An 18497-nucleotide genomic window follows, 5' to 3' on the forward strand; every position below is an offset into this window, starting at 1 on the left:
AGAGACAGAGTCTGAAAAATGGAGGGCTATTGATGATATTGGACTGAGGAGGGGAATATCCTGCTGAGTTTGTCTGTAAACGTATTTTCCCTCCCTGGAGGGTGAGCTTCTGAGAGACTTTCCTTGAGATTGGTGTCTGCTCATTGCCAGATCTTGGGAGCTATCTTGGCTTGCACCTGGTGCCTCCTTTGTGATCCAGGTCACTCTGTGTGAACTCATTGTCAGTGTGAGCTAAGATTGAGCATAGGCTAAGTGTAGAAGAGCTTGCTGTACTGCGTTGAGTTTGTGGCAAATTGACTAAGGATCTGCCTTTTCCTCAGACCATCTCCCTGGAACCTATTGGGACTCCCAGGCTGCGCTCTACCATGCCCTGCTGACATCGGTCGTAATTACAAAGGGAGTGGGCGAGCACAGTGAAATCTCCTTTTGTAGGTTCACTGACGCTAGCCACCACTGAAGGATGATCCTGACAGTGGAAGACCTTGGGATACAGGTCAAGTATCTGTTAGGGGGAGACATGGTACTTCTTCCAATATATGAGAAATCTAAACTGCTGGAGAGTTGAGCAGACAGTTTCCACATCCTGGGATGCCTTAAGAAAAGGAGTGGAAATTAGAAAATCTTCTAGGTACGGAAACAGATTGATACCAAATTTATATAATTCACCTACCAAAGGGGCCAACATCTTTGTGAGAACCATGGAGAGGGTGAAAGTGTGACTGGCAACACCATCAAGTGAAATTGTTGGCCCTGATATAGGACACTTAAGTTCTTTTGATTTTTGGTTTGGACTGGTACATGTAGATAGGCGTTACTCATATCAATACATGCCAGCCAGTCACTTGGTAAGATCAGAGGTGTTGTAGACTGGAAAGTGACCATCTTGAACTTGAAGCATGTAACACAGTGGTTGAACTGCTTCAAATCCAGGTCTGTCCTTGTTGGTCTAGAAAAATGGACACCTCTCACGATTGACGGCAAATGTATTTTGGTGGCCGAAGACCAACCGTCTCATGTACATAACGATAGAAATACAGATTTCCGAGTTTGACCAATGAGCGGCCATTTTGATGTAACAAGGATCGCCATTTTGTTCTCTAACGATTGCTCATTGCTTTCTGTTCAAACTGCTTCACAGCACATTTTTGCTTATTCTGCTCGACTGTTAACATTGTTGTCTGAACGTGAAAGGACATGGTCACAAGGCCGCGAGGCTAATAAGGAGTTTGTTGAAACACAACGTAGGCAGCTCCGGAGAGGAATGCCCAGCTCCTTCCCAAATATAGCCTTGAAGGAGAGCCGCAGGGCATTTAATAATTTCACAGCTGCCAGCCAGTCTCGTTATATGGTAGAAAATGTTATAAAAAAGCAGCTTAAGGCTTGAATTATGCTCTTCTTACGCCCCCCCCCTTTCCCGAGCCCTGTAGAGCGTGTCGGCTCCCAGGACACGAATAGCACCACAATGATAGCAAGGTCTGGAATGTGATTCTTCCCCCGTATGTAGCTCGCTTACAAGAACAGAAGCACTGTGTTCTGTTCAACAAAGAAAAGATGTCTCTACACTTGCAAGGTTGCATATTGTTGCTAGAATAGATATTTGAAGGTGTCATATTCGTCGGAATTGTCCATCATCAAATCGAGTTCAAAGAAACCCAATAATGGGCGGTGTTAAACATGTCACAGCTGATTGTGTGATATGCATTTTGTATATATGTAACTGATGTATGTAATTTGCTCTCTTGCGCCCCTCGAGGTCTAGAAATACACGTCGCGGGGCGTGAGACCGGGTTGGCCAACTGAGACTATTTGCTTTGCAATAAACCATAGCTTTGGGAATACAACCTCGTGTCTGGCGTATCGATCGTGTGTGGTGATTTGCCTTGTTTCCATAACGCGAGGGACCCCTAGGGGCCCCTTTCTTCCTGACCTCTGCTGATGCTCTCAGGACCACAAAAAGGATTGACTACACTGCGTGGCCTTGTTTTTACTTTGGTACAGATGCAAATGTTTTCTTTTTGATTATTTATTTCACCTCCAGCATTGCTCTTCTGTGAGTGGATCCTGTGACATTGGAGTATGAATTGCCCCTGATGGAGGCTGGGTGGAAAGGAATTCTATTGCACAACCCTCCTGGGTCGCCTTGATCACTTATGCTTCACTGTTTGTCTCCTTCCATACTTCGGAGAACCTCTGAAGGTGACCCCCACTAGATCCAGGACCCATGAGTCCCCACATACAGGCCTCCTGAGGGGCTACGAAGTTTGATGGTGAAGACAGGTCTCTGTCACTTATAGAGGCCCCCAGACCACTCAAAAGTGTTGCCTGACTGTAGACCCTGAACCACAGCCTGTCTCTTGCCAAATATTTTGATGGTTGTTTATATTCTGGTCCGCCAACAATTCTTTTCATGAGCACCTCCATCTGAGGACCAAATAGCTTAGAACCTAAAAAAGGCGGGTGCACATTATGAGTGCCTTCTAGGATGCCTTCATTTTCAAGTAAGACCCTGCAGCTGCAGCTCAATCACACAGTCTTATCAAGAGTGACATCTTAGAGAAACTTGAACTGCAGTTAAATACTGGTAAGTACTCCTGAAGTATCATCCTGGGACTGCAGACGCTCAAAGATCTGGCGGAAGTCTCTAACAAGTGTCTGTACAATGTGAGATTTATATGTCCCTGTTATAATTTAAAAGTTTAATGCGGAAAAACCCTGCTTTAAAGCCACCTCAATCTTTTTGTGGCTACCTCCGAAGGTACTGATGTGTGAGCTGGCAGGTTACAAGCCAGGCAGTCAACTCTTGAAACTGGAGGGAGTTCCTTCTCCTATTCCCCCAGGGGATACCAACTGGATAGTCTTATTCCTTCCATTCTCTGAGCACAGCACCCTCACTGCTTTATGAATTGGAAGGTTCTCTGATACCAAGCCACATATTCCCAAAAGAGAATGTACTCCTATGGGTCCGCCTGAACTGCTTTTGGAAAGTGTAGTACCCTCCTGATATGCTGCAGAGCCTTGGGTAGCTGCTCTCCTTGGAGATGCCTGGCCTTCTTTTGGGGGAGGGCTGCCTCTGTTTGACCTGGATCCTCTTTTACAGGCTGTAAGAGTGACTTTGTGTCAGGGCTGTAGAGGCTGTGCAGGCAATTACGTGCAGAAACTGCACCTCCTCCATTGTAATTGGTCATTTCATGGAATAATCATACGTTAGATCTATTCAAAGATGTACATCATAATGACCCAATAATTCTTCTAACCACAACCAATTACTACTGTTTACTGCTTGCTATTAGTGAGTGGTGGATTAGTCTAATCCCCTGAACGATGTGACAATATCAATATTTAGTTCAGCATCATCCGGAGCTGCTTGTTCCTCTTCTTGCTTGATTGTGACTTCTGACACTTTCATATGGGGAATCATCTTTGCCGTATTGTCCTATTACTTTTTAGTTATTTCAGAGGTCAATTTACTTGGACTCTTCCCAACAAAAGCTGTGTCTAGAGGTACAGGATTATTCTTGTTGCCTTTTTGATTCTATTAAAGGTGTAGATCTTCCAGTTGGTACTTTCTTTTTTATATCTAATAATTTCCCTCGTCTTTTCTGCACCTTTTTTTAAAAACCTTTTTGGCCTGGGTCAATTCAATTTGGTGGATATATCATAAAAACCAGTGTAGTTTCCACCATAGTGGCTTTTGTACTGTCTACAGTTATTACCTATTTCCTCTCTTTACGAGTAGACCTTTTGTTTGAGCCAACCACAACATTTATTTCTATCGGTTTATGAAGGGCTTAAAAGATTAAACACATTTTGGGGCCACAGAGGAGCCGTAAAAGAGTCTTTACAAAACATACCTGATTTTTTTCAGCAGAGGAAGTAGTTTCTTTTAAAGAAAGGGCATTACTTACATCGGCACCTGCATTTTCTGGCTGATCATACATGTTCTCCAACCATTTTTAAACTCATACAAGAATTAGAATAGAAGGTTTATGTAAATAGGGTATATGGTCATCCACCATACTATGCATATCATTATGTTAGCTTCCAACCCCTCTATGCCTCTGCCTACCTGACCGTGTCCTTCCTTCCCTGTGTGATTTGTAAAGCGATCCGTTGCTTATCAAAAATAGGTCCACACTCAATAAATACCCTAAAAATAATAATGATTATGTTCATCATGATTCAACACTTTATATTGGCTAACACGTGCAGCGATTTCTGTAAGGTAGGAGCTTGATTAATAACTTGAATTATAAGACTGTGATTTTATCGAACCAATGATTGCAGTCCCAAATGTAGCGCACTTAATGAGGCAGGTGCTGTTGAAGAAATTACTACACACCTGCAAAAGACTACAGGTGAGTGCCTTAGGCTTCAGTTCCTCTGTTCACACAGACAGTCAGACTTGTAATGCAATATTTGTTTTATTTTATATTTCTCGTCCATTAATCCTCACAAGGATTCCCTTTTATAACTTGGCATTATGAAATGTGTTTATATTCACAATCTATTTATTTGAAGGAATTTACAAAACTATGTTACTGTTTTGAGATAGTTTTGTTACTTGCGCAATTTTAGATGTTGCTTTATTTACGCAAATGGTAGTATGCTCTTAGAGATATCCTCTGCAAAATGCATATTTCTACCTTTAAGACTAATATGAACATAGACAAAGTGTAAAGAAATGTACTAAACATGCTGCTTCCCCAAAAAGAAAAGGACAATGGTGATGTCACTGTGTGGGCCCATACATACCCACATCATCCATCCAAGTCCAGTCCTGGTTTGAAATGTGCATTCTGGTACTTGTATGCCTTGATTTCCCCATTTCAAACCTAGGACTATCAGTCCCAGAATGCAGTTGAAACCAGGACTGATCTAGTGTCACCCGAATGGAATGAACAATGTTTGTATGTGTGTAAGTCCTTGCTGCAGTCAGCAGCCAGTAGATGACCAGTGAAGAGAGCTGACAGCAGGCAGCATGCATAGCTACTTTATGAGCTAGGGTGCCCCTAAGACTGTTGTTGTCCTAACATCTGCCATTTTTGACTATGCCGTAAGGTCATACCCGACATTAAAACAGAACTGAGACCTTCTTTTATTATAGTTGTTTGCTAATTTGGCATCTAACAACTATTTGAGTGAATTGCACACATGCACTATCTCTCACAATCTATAAATCTTCTTCACAACCTCTTTTTCAGAACAACAGGAAACCTCAACCTCGAAAGCAGAACTGCCAAGTGAGTGTCAGCTGGTCTGGTCCGGTTAAGTTTTCAACTTGTACATGGAGGTGGTGCAAAGCCAAGATATATTGAGAATTCAAAGCAAATAATGCTTGTTGGGATTTATGGATCCCAGTGACAATATGTAAAAGACTTGGTTCTCTGATACAATCTGGGAAGAATGGATTGATTCTACAAATTTATCGAAAGTTCTCAAAGATAAAAAAGGATCATTTGCTAGGAGTGTGGTGAAAAAAAACACAAACCTCAGCCCCAAGTTGTCTAATTCAGGGCAAGCAATAAAGTAGATGAAACATTGCAAGCATAAAAAACTTGAAGCGAAGAACAAGTTTGGGATTAGAAAACAAGATCAATTCAACCTCTTTGAAAGCCTGTTATCATGATGAACCAATCTGAAAACATGAAAGTGCAGAACATAGGAAGTGAGGATGTGTAATCCTGAAAGTGGAGAATATAAGGACAGAGGATCTGAAGCCATGAAAGTGCATGACTCAAGTTCTCAAACCATGAAAGTGGAGAATATATGGTGCAAAGATCTGAAAACATGAAAGTGGAGAATACAGAGACTGAGGTTCTGAAACCAAGTATATGGAGAATACAGAGACTGAGGTTCTGCAACCAGGAACGTGGAGATTATAGGGGCTAAGGATTTGAAATCCTGAAAGTGGAGAATATAAGGACAGAGGATCTGAAGCCGTGAAATTGCATGACTCAGGATCTGAAACCATGAAAGTGGAGAATATAGGGTCTGAGGATCTGCAACCATGAAATTGGAGGATATAGGGACTGAAGGATCTGAAACCTTGAAAGTGGAGAATACAGATACTGATGTTCTGAAACCAGGAACGTGGAGATTATAGGAGCTAAGTATCTGAAACCATGAAAGTGGAGAATATAGTAACCAAGGATTTGAAATCCTAAAAGTGCAGAATATAAGGACAGAGAATCTGAAACCATGAAATTGCATGACTCAGGTTCTGAAACCAGGAAAGTGGAGAATATAGGGTGTGAAGAGCTGAAAACATGAAAGTGCAGAACATAGGAACCGAGGATTTGAAATCCTGAAAGTGGGGAATATAAGGACAGAGAATCTGAAACCATGAAATTGGATGACTCAGGTTCTGAAACCGTGAAAGTGGAGAATATAGGGTGTGAAGATCTGAAACCATAAAAGTCTGAAAATATGAAAGTGCAGAACATAGGAACCGAGGATGTGAAATCCTGAAAGTGGAGGATAAAAGGACAGAGGATCTGAAGCCAAATTGGATGACTCAGGTTCTAAAACCATGAAAGTGGGGAATATAGGGTCTGAAGATCTGAAACCTTGAAAGTGTAGGATTTAGGAACCAAGTATCTGAAACCATGAAAGTGAAAGATGTAGAGGCCCAGGATTTGAAACTAGGAAAGTGAAGAATGAAGGGACTGAGCATCTGAAACCATGAAAATTATATATATATTGTGATGGAGAATCATGACTATATAGTTAAAAATGACATGTTGAAAGTACAAGGTTTGTAGTTTGAACATTAGGCTATTTGATTGATAACATTGCACCGCAGGTCTCCTTTGAGACCTCTGTCCATGCCAAGGTGTTCAATCCTCCAACGCCAGCATATTTATTTAGAAAAAGGTCAATCTATTACTTGAATTAACCACAGTGACAGAACAGTCAGACAGTGTCCAGCCATGAGTGTCTCTCTAGCCATGACCCTCTAGCTATGAAATACCATCATCCTCAATGAGGACAAAAAACAGCTGTATTGGCCCTCCTACTGTCATGGCCAACCTTCACCCTTTCAGGACTCTCCAAACACTACACTCCCATTCCCTCTTAGGGACTCACAAGTCATTTTATGATTCTTGGAGGTATGAACTATCAGTCCCCCTGTAGCCAGTGCTGATTTGGATACTGTCGGTTTCCTACCCTGAACCCCCTAACACAATACATTTATGAATTTCAGGCCTACTATAGCCCCCAGAAGCCACTGGACCCTTATACCCTTATACGGGACCCTTATACCAGTCCCGTCAAGAAGAGGCAGAAAAGACAGGACATTGTGCCTCATCACGAGTTTGGCGGTTATATGGGGATAACTCTGCCAAATTACTGCCAAACTCGTTTACCGTTACCGCCACTTGGTCCCTCGGATGTACAGTGGGATTACAAGTGGTGGTAGGTCAGTGTAATTTTTGGAGTACATAGGACTCCATGGGGATTAGAGATGAATTACTGTTGGTGTTAATTCCGTCAGCGGTAATTCTGCCAATTTCTGGCAGTAAACTGGAAGATTTACCTTCAGCTTTTCTCCAAACTCGTAGTACAGTGGTGCAGTAATGCAGCGGTAACTGAATTATCACTGCATTATTGCTTTTTTTACTCTCAACAATGTACTTGTAATGAGGTCCATGTTGTTTTATATCTGAAGATGAGAGCGTTCTTGCAAGGAGCTGCTTGTTTCCTACCTAGAGGTATATTTAATTTGTTTAATGATTTTTTGAATTGATGTTATATTCGATTAACACAAATTGTACTAAACAAATACTAATATATTGCTGTATACAATCTTTCTTTTTGTAGACTTTAATTGTTGAATACGCTGCCCCTGATGAAGACTGTACACAACTCGATACGCGTTGGGCATATTAAGATGCAAATAAAAAGCAAACATTGTTTTTTATAAACACAAACTCTCTATTGGACTCGTTATTGAAATTGTACTCATATGTAATTCCAAGTGATTATAATTGCTTAAAACTCGATACTTAATCTCCAATAGGCCATCTCTGGCCTTTCAGAAAGTGTGCAGGGGACGTAGCTATCCTCACTGGATTCCTCTCTTGTTCTCCATTAAAGGCAAATCTAACAGGAGTATGTTCTTATGTGAGGATGCTGGCATATATTGGAAGCGCCAGCATGGACATGTTTTTCATATAGTATCATTTCTGTCATTACTGCAAAGAAAACATAAGTATGCTCTTATGTGAGAATACTGACATACATAGAAGTATCCCACTGCACAGATAGAAGGATCCATCTGCCAAAGCCACTGCCACTGAAACAAGAAGAGAATCCAGGTGGAGCACCGCCACCAAGAGTCTGGGTCCCACCATAAGACTGGGAGGAAGAGACACCGTGTGGAGCATCACCGCCAAGGGTGTGGGACCCACCAATAACCATGGGAAGCCTGAGAGTAAGAGAAACCAGGCAGATCACCGCCACCAAGGTTGTGGGACCTACCATTAGCCAGGGGAAGCCTGGGAGCAAGTGAAGCCAGGTAGAGCACCACCACCAAGGGCCTGGGACCCACCATTACCCAGGGGAAGACTGGGAGCAAGTGAAGCCAGGCACAGCACCATCACCAATGGCCTGGGACCCACCATTACCCCAGGGAAGAAGGGAAGCAAGAGAATCCAGGCGGAGCACCGCCACCAAGGGTCTGGGGCCCACCATTATCCAGGGGAAGCCTGGGACTAGGGAAATTTGGGCGGAAAGACACCACCAACCTGTGATAGACCGGGACAAATGAAATCAAGGGTGTGGGACCCACAGCTATCTCAGGAAGTCCTAGGCAACCAGGTCTGAACTAACTGAGAAAGACAACCCCAGGGCAAGAGACCCCAACCCAATAGAGAGTGATCTGGGATATAGAAAGTGTGAGACTAATGCAGAGGAACACACTACGGTAAGGGACCCCAGTGTGTGTGAACAAACAAGTAGGAATACACCCTCTTGTGGAGCTATTGCTGGAATACACCAAGGGGAAGGGATCACCCTGGGTGTCTACAAGGTAGCATTCTTTGTTTTTGCCAAGTTTTCTTTCGAAATGCAGTTAAACATTGTTGGGGAAGGGAACACCCTAGACTCCTACAAATTCGTAGAACTGTGCCAAACATTCTTTTGAAGTATCTACAAACATTCTAGGGGAAGGGAAGACCCCCTAGGAATATACAAAACAGTTGAACTATAACATATTGTGGGAACATTGTTTGTTCAGATCCTGAAGTCTTTTCCTCCTGAGAGGAAGTCATGTGAGGAGTACACTGGATGAATTTGCCCTTTTTTATAACGTGTTGGAACACTGTTTAGAACGTTCTGTTTCTTTAACATTGGAACTGTCGGCTTACGAAGACAAAACCCTATGCACCTACTTTTTCCTCTTTTAAGTGTAAGGGACAGAGGCCCTCATTCCGAGTAGGGCGGTAAGGGATACCGGGCACCGGTAAGGAGAACGGTGCCGGTAATCCCTTACTGCCCTACAATGAGGTCCCTTAGCGGGTCCCTCCTTTAACGCCTGGTCTGACCAGGCGTTATGGATGGGACCCGTTAAGGGACTTCAGAGCTAATAACGGTACCGCAATTTGCGGTATCGTTATTAGCGCCTTCCCCATTCCCATTGAGCCCTATGGGGGCTCAAATGTGAATGGGGAATGGCTTTTTCAATGGGGACCTACTGGTCCTGCAAAGGTCGGACTACACTGGTAAGTCCCCATTGAACCATACCGGTGCCGGACCCGTTATTGGAGGCAGTCATGGCGCAAATAGCGCCATGACTACCTCCAATCTCGGAATGAGGGCCAGAGTTAGGATATCTGAGATGGTGGACTTTTATGGTGGACTTTTGACCATCCTTAGTTTCAGTTTTGAGGTAGTGAAAACCATCCTAGTGGTTAGGGACAGTCAGGCCTTCCCTAATCCCTTTTCCTTCCATTTGTGTCTGAATAAAGTCTTTAGCCCAAACAAATATGTAACCTGTGACTCGTCTCTCTCCGTCGGCACCCTTACACTACCCTGAGGTATGTTTTAGCTTGCTTTCCGATTTTCTTTCTCTCCTATTTAAGTCTTTGGAAAGACAGCAGTGGATGTGCACATAGCCATTTTGCACACAATTTCACACAATCCCTTAGTGAAATTCAGGGCACCTATAGGATAAGGAAGTCACTTGACCCTCTGCAGTCCTTCTCCAGTACTATTTCTTCAGTTAGCCTAGGGCAGCCTTGCACAGGCTGCCGGTGAAGGGCATAGGCTAAGGGTACCCGCTGTTTGCCTGGTGCCCCAGACCTACAACATCTCCTGGTCCTGACTTCATCTACACTCAAGTAAGGGACAATTACCTTTTTATGTCTGGCTTGTGCTACCCCATTCCAGGTGCCAGCTGTCCCATGTTTGTAAATTGGTTCTATAGGGTGCCTTATATTTCCACACATCTGTCTGCCTAATAAAGAACACTTTTGTGTGCTCACTTTTGTTGCCTCTCATCTAGGTATCCCAACAAAGCACAATGCATCTGTTTTATATTGTGTTCTGTCTTCATCTAGGCATCCCTATGAAAGTACATTGAAGTAGCTATATGGTGTGTACAAAAGTATACATAACATCTCAATACCCCATGAAAGCACAGTAAATTGTTCTATACTCTGTCTCCGATGTTCCTCATATCCAGGTATCGCTAAAATAGTGCATTGAATTATTCCATATTATATTCTGTGATTTCCTAACTGGGCATCTCTTTGAAAGGGCATTCATCTATTGTGCTCTATAATGTTTACTTTCAGTTATCCCTCACAAAATGGCCTGTGTTTTTTTTCTTTTTTTATAAATTGTACCCTGTTATGTTCATATAGAGACATCCCTTAAACCACATTACATTCATGTTTCATTGTGCGCTGTTGTGATTCACATCTGATTGGCACTGCGAGGGTGCATCAAATTCCCAAGAATTGAATAGTGTCACTTCGTACACTACAGTGTTTTCATACATGGATGTTTCTGTGAAATTGTTCTGCCGCCTTTTGTGCACAAAGATCTTCCCACCAAAGTATCCTTAGAAGGAAGCCAGGATTCTTTACACAGTGTCTCGCTTTTAACCATTCCTAAGAAGATATACTAACTAGAGCTCTGCAGGTCGCTTAGAGAGGCTTCTCCAAAAGTGCAATTGCATTGCTGGCTACTGTACTGTTTTGTGCTTCAGATCTAGGTGACCCTGGAATGGAGCTGTGAGTTGTTGCATGTTGTATACCACTGTGTTTCAAATCAGGATGCTCATGTGAAAGTGCATTGCCTCATCATGCGCTACATGTTTCCTGCACAGATTCACCCTGTTAGGGAGAATTCTCATTCTATGGCTAATTTCCCAAACCTATAGAGTCCCCCAGCAGCTTAGCTGGATTTGAAGGGTTGTTTCTTTTTTCCTGGTAATAGTGAGAGTTTTTCCCACACTTAGGCATTTTTGCTATGTGTGTTTGAGGCTATTTTTGTGTTTAATGTCTATGGGATTTTCTCAACCCCATAGGAACCATCTTTATTCACATGTGTTACACAGCACCCTCCATGCAGTAACACCGGGGTGTCGTAGCGACCCCCAAACATAGACTCCATACCCTGGGACTGACTACTGTCTCCCAGGGCATGTAAAGTCCCAATTGACTTTACTAGTCAATTTCTATGAACTTAACTAGTACAACCCATCTTACCATGGAGGTACTGGAAAGGGTTAATAGTTTTTCCCTTATGTTCATTTTCGAGGGAGTACCGTACAGTCCCTCTCTCTAAAGTTTCTGGCTGGTGGCAGTGGTTACTACCATAAATATTCAACCGCAAATCTTTTCCTATGGGATATTCCCATTGTTCGAGGCTACCACTTTTTCTGACAGCCTCTAACATACCACCGGTTTATTTTTATATTAACTTTACTCCGGTAGGTTTTATTTGCCAGAACTTGAATATAACTTCTTTCTCGTGTCTTCCTCTAAACTCCTAACCCAGGTCGGGGATCCTTTGTTTGTCCTTTTGGCGGGCTCACACCAAGAAGCCCTCCTTTCGGCGCCACTGAGTCTGGGGTGGGTCCGTTGTGTGGCAGGGGGAGTAGGACCCCTGGACAGCGTTTCCTTTGCAACCCATATCACACTCTATCCTGATAGGCTGGAGGGTCTCCCGCCAAGATGACCACTCCACTGTGTGAGAGACAGCTAGACTGTATGAATGGGGATCTTTTTGCATAAAATCAGGGTCCTGCTTTCAGGAAGAATCACCTGTCCCACTTTGGTATTTAAACTGGCTCCAATAACATTGAGAGTCTGTTAGGGGGAGAGATAGTAATTCTTCCAATAGATGAGAAATCTAAACTGCTGGAGAGTTGAGCAGACAGTTTTCACATCCTGGGGTGCCTTAAGAAAAGGAGTGGAAATTAGAAATTCTTCTAGGTACGGAAACAGATTGATACCAAATTTATATAGTTCACCTACCAAAGGGGCCAACATCCTTGTGAGAACCCTGGAGAGGGTGAAAGTGTTACTGGTAACACCATCAAGTGAAATTGTTGGCCCTGATATAGGACACTTAAGTACTTTTGGTTTTTGGTTTGGACTGGTACATGTAGATAGGCGTTACTCATATCAATACATGCCAGCCAGTCACTTGGTAAGATCAGAGGTGTTGTAAACTGGAAAGTGACCATATTGAACCTGAAGCATGCAACACAGCGGTTGAACTGCTTCAAATCCAGGTCTGTCCTGACCTCTCCTGATGCTCTCAGGACCACAAAATGGATTGACTACACTACGCGGCCTTGTTTTTACTTTGGTACAGATGCAAATGTTTTCTTTTTGATTATTTATTTCACCTCCAGCATTGCTCTGTCTGTGAGTGGATCCTGTGACATTGGAGTATGAATTGCCCCTGATGGAGGCGGGATGGAATGGAATTCTATTGCACAGCCATCCTGGGTCGCCTTGATCACTCATGCTTCACTGTTTGTCTCCTTCCACCCTTTGGAGAACCTCTGAAGGTGACCCCACTAGATCCAGGACCCATGAGTTCCCACACTCAGGCCTCCTGAGGGGCTACGAAGTTTGATGGTGAAGACAGGTCTCTGTCACTTATACAGGCCCCCAGACCACTCAAAAGTGTTGCCTGACTGTAGACCCTGAACCACAGCCTGTCTCTTGCCAAATACATTGATGGTTGTTTATATTCTGGTCCGCCAACAATTCTTTTCATGAGCACCTCCACCTGAGGACCAAACAGCTTAGAACCTAAAAAAAGCAGGTGCACATTATGAGTGCCTTCTAGGATGCCTTCATTTTCAAGTAAGACCCTGCAGCTGCAGCTCAATCACACAGTCTTATCAAGAGTGACATCTTAGAGAAACTTGAACTGCAGTTAAATACTGGTAAGTACTCCTGAAGTATAATCCTGGGACTGCAGATGCTGAAAGATCTGGCGGAAGTCTCTGACAAGTGTCCGTACAATGTGAGATGTATATGTCCCTGTTATAATTTAAAAGTTTCATGTAGAAAAACCCTGCTTTAAAGCCACCTCAATCTTTTTGTGGCTACCTCCGAAGGTACTGATGTGTGAGCTGGCAGGTTACAAGCCAGGCAGTCAACTCTTGAAACTGGAGGGAGTTCCTTCTCCAATTCCCCCGGGCGATATCAACTGGATAGTCTTTTTCCTTCCATTCTTTGAGCGCAGCACCCTCACTTCTATATGAATTGGAAGGTTCTCTGATACCAAGCCACATATTCCCAAAAGAGAGTGTACTCCTATGGGTCCGCCTGAACTGCTTTTGGAAAGTGTAGTACCCTCCTGATATGCTGCAGAGCCTTGGATAGCTGCTCTCCTTGGAGATGCCTGGCCTTCTTTTGGGGGAGGGCTGCCTCTGTTTGACCTGGATCCTCTTTTACAGGCTGTAAGAGTGACTTTGTTTCAGGGCTGTAGAGGCTGTGCAGGCAATTACGTGCAGAAACTGCACCTCCTCCATTGTAATTGGTCATTTCGTGGAATAATCATACGTTAGATCTATTCAAAGATCTACACCATAATGACCCAATAATTCTTCTAACCACAACCAATTACTACTGTTTACTGCTTGCTGTTAGTGAGTGGTGGATTAGTCTAATCCCCTGAACGATGTGTCAATATCAATATTTAGTTCAGCATCATCCGGAGCTGCTTGCTCCTCTTGTTGCTTGATTGTGACTTCTGACACTATCATATGGGGAATCATCTTTGCCGTATTGTCCTATTGCTTTTTAGTTGACTCTGAGGTCAATTTACTTGGACTCTTCCCAACAAAAGCTGTGTCTAGAGGTACAGGATTATTCCTGTTGCCTTTTTGATTCTATTAAAGGTGCAGATGTTCCAGTTGGTACTTTCTTTTTTATATCTAATAATTTCCCTCGTCTTTTCTGCACCTTTTTTTAAAAAACATTTTGCCCTGGGTCAATTCAATTTGGTGTATATATCATAAAAACCAGTTTAGTTTCAACCATAGTGGCTTTTGTACTGTCTACAGTTATTATCTATTTCCTCTCTTTACGAGTAGACCTTTTGTTTGAGCCAACCACAACATTTATTTCTATCGGTTTATGAAGGGCTTAAAACATTAAACACATCTTGGGGCCACAGAGGAGCCGTAAAATAGTCTTTACTAAACATACCTGATTTTTTTCAGCAGAGGAAGTAGTTTCTTTTAAAGAAATGGCATTACTTACATTGGCACCTGCATTTTTTGGCTGATCATACATGCTCTCCAACCATTTTTAAACTCATACAAGAAATAGAATAGAAGGTTTATGTAAATAGGGTGTATGGTCACCCACCATAGTATGCATATCATTATGTTAGCTTCCAACCCCTCTATGCCTCTGCCTACCTGACCGTGTCCTTCCTTCCCTGTGTGATTTGTAGAGCGATCCGTTGCTTATCAAAAATAGGTCCACACTCAATAAATACCCTAAAAATAATCATGATTATGTTCATTATGATTCAACACTTTATATTGGCTAACACGTGCAGCGATTTCTGTAAGGTAGGAGCTTGATTAATAACTTGAATTATAAGACTGTCATTTGATCGAACCAATGATTGCAGTCCCAAATGTGGCGCACTTAATGAGGCAAGTGCTGTTGAAGAAATGAATACACACCTGCAAAAGACTACAGGTGAGTGCCTTAGGCTTCAGTTCCTCTGTTCACACAGACAGTCAGACTTGTTATGCAATATTTGTTTTATTTTATATTTCTCGTCCCTTAATCCTCACAAGGATTCCCAAAACTTTATAATCTTTTATAACTTGGAATTATGAAATGTGTTTATATCCACAATCTATTTATTTGAAGGAATTTACAAAACTATGTTACTGTTTTGAGATAGTTTTGTTACTTGCGCAATTTTAGATGTTGCTTTATTTACGCAAATGGTAGTATGCTCTTAGAGATATCCTCTGCAAAATGCATATTTCTACCTTTAAGACTAATATGAACATACAGAAAGTGTAAAGAAATGTACTAAACATGCTGCTTCCCCAAAAAGAAAAGGACAATAGTGATGTCACTGTGTGGGCCCATACATGCCCACATCATCCATCCAAGTCCAGTCCTGGTTTGAAATTTGCCTTCTGGTACTTGTAGGCCTTGATTTCCCCATTGCAAACCTAGGACTATCAGTCCCAGAATGCAGTTGAAACCAGGACTGATCTAGTGCCACCCGAATGGAATGAACAATGTTAGTATGTGTGTAAGTCCTTGCTGCAGTCAGCAGCCAGTAGATGACCAGTGAAGAGAGCTGACAGCAGGCAGCATGCATAGCTACTTTATGAGCTATGGTGCCCCTAGGACTGTTGTTGTCCTACCATCTGCCATTTTTGACTATGCCGTAAGGTCATACCCGACATTAAAACAGAACTGAGACCTTCTTTTATTATAGTTGTTTGCTAATTTGGCATCTAACAACTATTTGAGTGAATTGCACACATGCACTATCTCTCACCATCTATAAATCTTCTCCACAACCTCATTTTCAGAACAACAGGAAACCTCAACCTCGAAAGCAGAACTGCCAAGTGAGTGTCAGCTGGTCTGGTCCGGTTAAGTTTTCAACTTGTACATGGAGGTGGTGCAAAGCCAAGATATATTGAGAATTCAAAGCAAATAATGCTTGTTGGGATTTATGGATCCCAGTGACAATATGTAAAAGACTTGGTTCTCTGATACAATCTGGGAAGAATGGATTGATTCTACAAATTTATCGAAAGTTCTCAAAGATAAAAAGGATCATTTGCTAGGAGTGTGGTGAAAAAAAACACAACCCTCAGCCCCAAGTTGTCAAATTCAGGGCAAGCAATAAAGTAGATGAAACAATACAAGCATAAAAAACTTGAAGCGAAGAACAAGTTTGGGATTAGAAAACAAGATAAATTTAACCTCTTTGAAAGCCTGTTATCATGATAAACCAATCTGAAAACATGAAAGTGCAGAACATAGGAAGTGAGGATGTGAAATCCTGAAAGTGGAGAATATAAGGACAGAGGATCTGAAGCCATGAAAGTGCATGAAAGTGGAGAATACAGAGACTGAGGTTCTGAAACCAAGTATATGGAGAATACAGAGACGAGGTTCTGAAACCAGGAACGTGGTGATTATAGGGGCTAAGGATTTGAAATCCTGAAAGTGGAGAATATAAGGACAGAGGATCTGAAGCCGTGAAATTGCATGACTCAGGATCTGAAACCATGAAAGTGGAGAATATAGGGTCTGAGGATCTGCAACCATGAAATTGGAGGATATAGGGACTGAAGGATCTGAAACCTTGAACGTGGAGAATACAGATACTGATGTTCTGAAACCAGGAACGTGGAGATTATAGGAGCTAAGTATCTGAAACCATGAAAGTGGAGAATATAGTAACCAAGGATTTGAAATCCTAAAAGTGGAGAATATAAGGACAGAGAATCTGAAACCATGAAATTGCATGACTCAGGTTCTGAAACCAGGAAAGTGGAGAATATAGGGTGTGAAGAGCTGAAAACATGAAAGTGCAGAACATAGGAACCGAGGATTTGAAATCCTGAAAGTGGGGAATATAAGGACAGTGAATCTGAAACCATGAAATTAGATGACTCAGGTTCTGAAACCGTGAAAGTGGAGAATACAGGGTGTGAAGATCTGAAACCATAAAAGTCTGAAAATATGAAAGTGCAGAACATAGGAACTGAGGATGTGAAATCCTGAAAGTGGAGGATAAAAGGACAGAGGATCTGAAGCCAAATTGGATGACTCAGGTTCTAAAACCATGAAAGTGGAGAATATAGGGTCTGAAGATCTGAAACCTTGAAAGTGGAGAATTTAGGAACCAAGTATCTGAAACCATGAAAGTGAAAGATGTAGAGGCCCAGGATTTGAAACTAGGAAAGTGAAGAATGAAGGGACTGAGCATCTGAAACCATGAAAATTGTATATATATTGTGATGGAGAATCATGACTTTTATATAGTTAAAAATGACATGTTGAAAGTACAAGGTTTGTAGTTTGAACATTAGGCTATTTGGTTGATAACATTGCACCGCAGGTCTCCTTTGAGACCTCTGTCCATGCCAAGGTGTTCAATCCTCCAACGCCAGCATATTTATTTAGAAAAAGGTCAACCTATTACTTGGACTAACCACAGTGACAGAACAGTCAGACAGTGTCCAGCCATGAGTAACTCTCTAGCCATGACCCTCTAGCTATCAAATACCATCATCCTCAATGAGGACAAAAAACAGCAGTATTGGCCCTCCTACTGTCATGGCCAACCTTCACCCTTTCAGGACTCTCCAAACACTACACTCCCATTCCCTCTTAGGGACTCACAAGTCATTTTATGATTCTTGGAGGTATGAACTATCAGTCCCCCTGTAGCCAGAGGTGCTGATTTGGATACTGTCGGTTTCCTACCCTGAACCCCCTAACACAATACATTTATGAATTTCAGGCCTCCTATAGCCCCCAGAAGCCACTGGACCCTTATACCCTTATACGGGACCCTTATACCAGTCCCGTCAAGAAGAGGCCGAAAAGACAGGACATTGTGCCTCATCACGAGTTTGGCGGTTATATGGGGATAACTCTGCCAAATTAGTGCCAAACTCGTTTACCGTTACCGCCACTTGGTCCCTCGGATGTACAGTGGGATTACAAGTGGTGGTAGGTCAGTGTAATTTTTGGAGTACATAAGATTCCATGGGGATTTGAGATGAATTACTGTTGGTGTTAATTCCGTCGGCGGTAATTCTGCCAATTTCTGGCAGTAAACTGGAAGATTTACCTTCAGCTTTTTGCTGGAGGCAAGTCTTCCACAACATCTCCAAACTCGTAGTACAGTGGTGCAGTAATGCAGCGGTAACTGCATTATCACTGCATTACTGCTTTGTTTACTCTCAACAATGTACTTGTAATGAGGTCCATGTTGTCTTATATCTGAAGATGAGAGCGTTA

The 18497-nt window shown here is 42.4% G+C and overlaps 1 long non-coding RNA gene across 1 annotated transcript in view; it reads left to right on the forward strand.

Annotated features, from left to right (window-relative positions):
* LOC138487911 (uncharacterized) overlaps positions 1-7925 on the forward strand; it is a 70183-nt gene extending 62258 nt beyond the window's left edge. The window contains exon 3 of the long non-coding RNA XR_011274556.1: positions 5202-7925. This is a non-coding gene — a long non-coding RNA (uncharacterized lncRNA). The remainder of the gene's footprint in view (positions 1-5201) is intronic.
* Positions 7926-18497: the final 10572 nt, after the last annotated feature.

The sequence above is a fragment of the Ambystoma mexicanum genome, chromosome 9 (genome assembly GCF_040938575.1).
Source record: "Ambystoma mexicanum isolate Mex_15411 chromosome 9, UKY_AmexF1_1, whole genome shotgun sequence".
Classification (NCBI taxonomy): Eukaryota; Metazoa; Chordata; class Amphibia; order Caudata; family Ambystomatidae; genus Ambystoma; species Ambystoma mexicanum.